Source organism: Haemaphysalis longicornis, unplaced genomic scaffold (genome assembly GCF_048455015.1).
Source record: "Haemaphysalis longicornis isolate Haplotype H1 unplaced genomic scaffold, Haemaphysalis longicornis Haplotype H1 scaffold_10, whole genome shotgun sequence".
Classification (NCBI taxonomy): domain Eukaryota; kingdom Metazoa; phylum Arthropoda; class Arachnida; order Ixodida; family Ixodidae; genus Haemaphysalis; species Haemaphysalis longicornis.
In genome coordinates this window covers 77,234,890-77,239,460 of record NW_027526204.1, presented here as the reverse complement: position 1 = coordinate 77,239,460, position 4,571 = coordinate 77,234,890, and the positions used below count along the sequence as shown (strand labels likewise).

The 4,571-nt window shown below is 42.7% G+C and overlaps 1 non-coding gene across 1 annotated transcript; it reads left to right on the top strand.

The window, feature by feature from the left end:
- Nucleotides 1-4,233: 4,233 nt before the first annotated feature.
- On the top strand, nucleotides 4,234-4,306 carry Trnat-agu (transfer RNA threonine (anticodon AGU)). Its single transcript has one exon. It is a non-coding gene; the product is annotated as a tRNA-Thr (tRNA).
- Nucleotides 4,307-4,571: the final 265 nt, after the last annotated feature.

The window sequence follows — 4,571 nt, the reverse complement described above, 5'->3', positions numbered from 1 at the left end:
GGCAATTCGCAACTGGAATGCGAAACATTGGGGAGTGCAGCGGGGCGCGTCATTGCATCCGTGATGGCAGGGTCGCCTGCACCGCAGGTTCCTAGTCGCATTGAAATGGGCCAGCCAAGGCAATGCGAAACTCCTGCAACCGCAATGCCCTCGCGCATAAATCAGCGGGTGCCGGGCACAACTGGGTGTCACCACGTTAACTTGCGCCATGTTGGATAGTCTGTCCATACTGCTTATCCCTTGCCATCGCCTCCTGTATTGGTAATGCCAAACGAAACAGTGACGAGCTGCCGACCAAGCCATTCTCGTTTACTTCTTCCACTCTCCGATATTGTTGGCTACCCAGCACTTTATTCACGTGACCGATATATCTCGGAGCGACGCAGGGTAGTGCTCCGCAGGAGCGCTGAGATTTCTATTCCAGGCGAGAGTGCCCCTACTTCGGCCACCTCGAACGTCGGTTGCATTGGGAACCAAGCCGCTCTCAAATTCAGTTACGGTCCGGTGATCCCGGTTCAGCTCGGGACCCCATCTAAAGACATGTCAGCGAAACAGGTTTCTCACTCCATCTCATTGGTAAGCGGGTGACGCGTTTGCAGTAAAAAATTCAGGAGGCGACGCCCGTGGTTACTTCACCGCATCCGCTGTGCTGCATCAGTGTTGGCACCCCGCCCTGAGGGAGATTTTTTGCCGCAACCGACATGTGGCACTCTAACAAGGACATCGTCCAATGTCGCCGGGCTGTGGCCTGTGGCAAGCACTTAAAGAAGTTCCGCACTATTACGTTTAAGACGTCACTAATCGCCAAGGACTTTTTCCGCACACGGAGGGGTGTAGTAATATCACAGGATCCGATTTAGTGACTTAAGGGGGAAAGTGTTGGTGGGCTGTTAGTTCCGTTAGTTCCGCTCTTCGTTCTTGGACTAAGACACGCCGATATGTTAGTTACGGTGTGTCTGTCTGTGGGGCTTCTCTTGACTAGGGCTTCCCACCGTTTGCGACGGTAGTTTGTTGGGGATTGGTACAGTCGAATCATTTGGCCTGCGTGTCGGTCTGTCTGTCTAAATTCAAAATTCCACCCGAAAGCTAAAAGAATACTTGAAGAGAGGCTGCTATTTGCAAAACGTTTTCAAACCACGAACTCTTAACTCAGTTCATATGTGTGCACAATTTTTTAGAAAAAATAAATTTACGGATCTTAGAATAGAAAAAAAACAGCGCAAAGTATGGGGCAGGGGAGCAATAGAATGTTAGAGCCAAACATAAATGCACAGTGGTGTTTTATGTGTTCTTTTATTTCGGTGTTATTTTGATATACCTACATGAACCACTGAACTATTAAGCCAATCATTAAAAAAAACTGCCCTGTTCTTCTTCTTGGTGCATTTATATTCTTCTGTAATATGGTCTGACCCAATACCAAAGGATATATAAAAACAATGCAGAATATAAGCTTCGTAACACTTGCCTAACATTTAATTTATCACAACTCGTTGATTAACCAACAAGACTAACAGCCCTCTCTCTTTTAACATATTAGATCCTGTGTTCACCTCCCACCCGAATCACCTTTCAAGCATGATGCACTTACCAAGATTTAGTCATCGTGCGCCCCTCGCTGCTTCGTAGGAGGCACAAGTAACCTCAAAAATAATAATAAAAAAAAGTTCTTCTTGTGTGACAGATGCCACTACAATGGTATCAATGAAGAAGTACCCACTTCTCTTCTGCATTCCTAAATTCGCATATTCATTCGGTTGAAGAAACCTGGTCACGTTTCCAAAATAACATGCTGGAACTAATCGAAAAGCATGTTCCAACACTCACAATAGTTGAACGCCCATGTTCCTCGTTTTTGGTAGCACACTGAAGTGACTCAAAAAAAGAAAAAAAGATTGTATTGCATTGCAAAAAGAATAACTCAAACCATGCTGGTGCAATTATCGCAAAGCAAAGTAAGATGTTGAATCCCTCGGTGATAAAACCAAGCGCACTTTCTACTGAAACCTTTAGGCTTCAATGCTTTGGTAACCCCCTTAACTTTGGAAAACAATAATGCTAAGCCCCGCATGCCCATATCACTACGTGACGAAGGGAACCTCCTTATACCTGCCAACTCGCAGCCCAAACGCTGAATACTGCATTTTGTTCCAATTGCACTGATAAACCCGACGGTAATCCCCCCTTTATCGAAGATGTTAACCATACCCTTGGGACACATATAATGTTTTAAACTAGTGGTAGTATGACAATCATCGAGTCTATCAAAGTGACCTCTCCTTCTGGTGTTTACCGAATTAACTTCAAGGTACTAAAAACACACAGAACAACATGAGTGTAACTTTGTCAAGAATATTTCATCAATCCCTGTCACCTGTAGTGGTACTATCACAGGGCAAAGTTGGAAAGATCGCTTCAGTTCTAACAAAGGGTTCCCCATCTTCCTCTAATTACTATCGACCTGTATCTGTCCCCAGTATTTGTTCCAAGCTAATGGAACAAATCATTTACCCTCACGTGCTTAAGGATTTTGACCAGCAATCCATCCTTTCACACTATCAACTCGGCGTAATAACAGGAAGGTTATGCACCACCCAGTAGAATATTTTTAACGTTATCAGTTCCAGTTCATCTTAATTTACCTCAAGAGGTCCCGTTTCTTGATTTTGAAAACAAGGTTTTGACGAAATTCATCATCAGCGACTCTTTTAAAAACCTAATTGCCCCAACTGTAAACCCTTCTTCGCAATTGGTTGAAATCCTTTGTAATTAACCGCAAATAAATCGTGCAATCTATCACTGTTTCTTCGCCTATGTCAGACATGGTTTCTGTGCTGCCACAGGGGACATTTCTGGGCTCTCTTTTTTCCCTAAAATATTTTAATGAGTTGCCAACTAACAGTTCTTCCGCAGTAGGGTTTTTTCTTATGGTTGTAATTTTATGGTCATAATAACAGCACACATAACGCACATATCCTTCAGCCACACTTAACTTTCATTACTTAATGGTACGACAAATGGCTAATGACCATGAATGTTAGCAAAACATCACACACCTCTTTGTATCGCCACCACTCATAACAATTACTCCACTACTTCTTCAATGGGTCAGTTATATCATGTGTTTTGTCATCAAAGTACTTGGCCATTACCTTTTCTCAATACCTGTCATGGTGTGTTCGCATTACACATATACCAAATGCACCTAACCGGGTCATCGGCTACTTACATTGTACCCTCATATTCGCCTCAGTCACTGTTAAACTACTAGCCTATACTACCTTTGTTCCACACAGACTGGAGTACGCATGTGCTGTTTGAGACGCTCATCAATCTAAGCTTTCAGCATGCATTGAACAAGTCCAAATATGTACCGCCTGATTCATTTTTATGGGGAGAGAAAGAGAGAAAAATAACTTTTACTTACATAAAGGGTTAGGGCGATCTGGGCACGACCCGGAGGGTTGCGACGACTTCAGCCGCTCGAGTCACAAGGTCCTTCTGGAGCTGGGTGTCCGAGCGGCCCAACGCCGCCTGTAGCATGTTCATACTTCGGCGCATTTCATTGAACCTTTACTGAAACAGCCATCGAATGGAACGATTTTCCCTTTTAAGCAATGCATCCATCCGATGCCACCAATTTAAAATCAGCCACCGAATTTATTATTCTGCTAGAATATTGACTACCGCATGTAATACCCCTGCCGAGGAGCCATTAAAGAGGAAATAAATGAATAATACCATTTTTATATATATATATATATATATATATATATATATATATATATATATATATATATATATATATACATATATAGACAGAAATAAGGGTTGGCAGTGAAGAAATCTTCGCCACTTTTTTTTCGACTAAAAAAATTCTTCATCTCTTTCTATGACCTACCGCAACCTCCCCTTTGCTTTCCGAGGTTTTCTTGACTGGCAACCTTTATTTTCTGTCTTATTTCACGGAGCCCATCATTTCCCATTTTCTGATTCGCTACACGCTTAGCGAGGGCCTCTCTTCTGGCAGTCTTGGTGCCAAAGGGAACTTAAAAGGGTTCAACGCTGGTGGACCACTCTCGACATGTCGTAGACACTCGATTCACGGCCCGGGGGTTAAAAAGAAGGTCCCTTTCACCCCGAGTATTCCGAGTGGCGCTGGGTACCACCCCCAAGTGCAGGAAACAAAAACACGTTAACATAAATACCCGCGAAAGCGCTGGGGAAACAGCCCCGCCGGTAGCGTAGTGCTTATCGCACCAGACCAGTATTCTGGAGGTCGTGGGTTCGGATCCCACCCGGCGGGCATTTTCTCACCACTTTTTTTTCGACTCAAAAAATTCTTCATCTCTTTCTATGACCTACCGCAACCTCCCCTTTGCTTTCCGAGGTTTTCTTGACTGCAAAACTTTATTTTCTGTCTTAGTCAACGGAGCCCCTCATTTCCCATTTTCTGATTCGCTATATATATATATATATATATATATATATATATATGTATATTTATATATATATATATATATATATATATATATATATATAAATATATATATAAATATATATATATATAT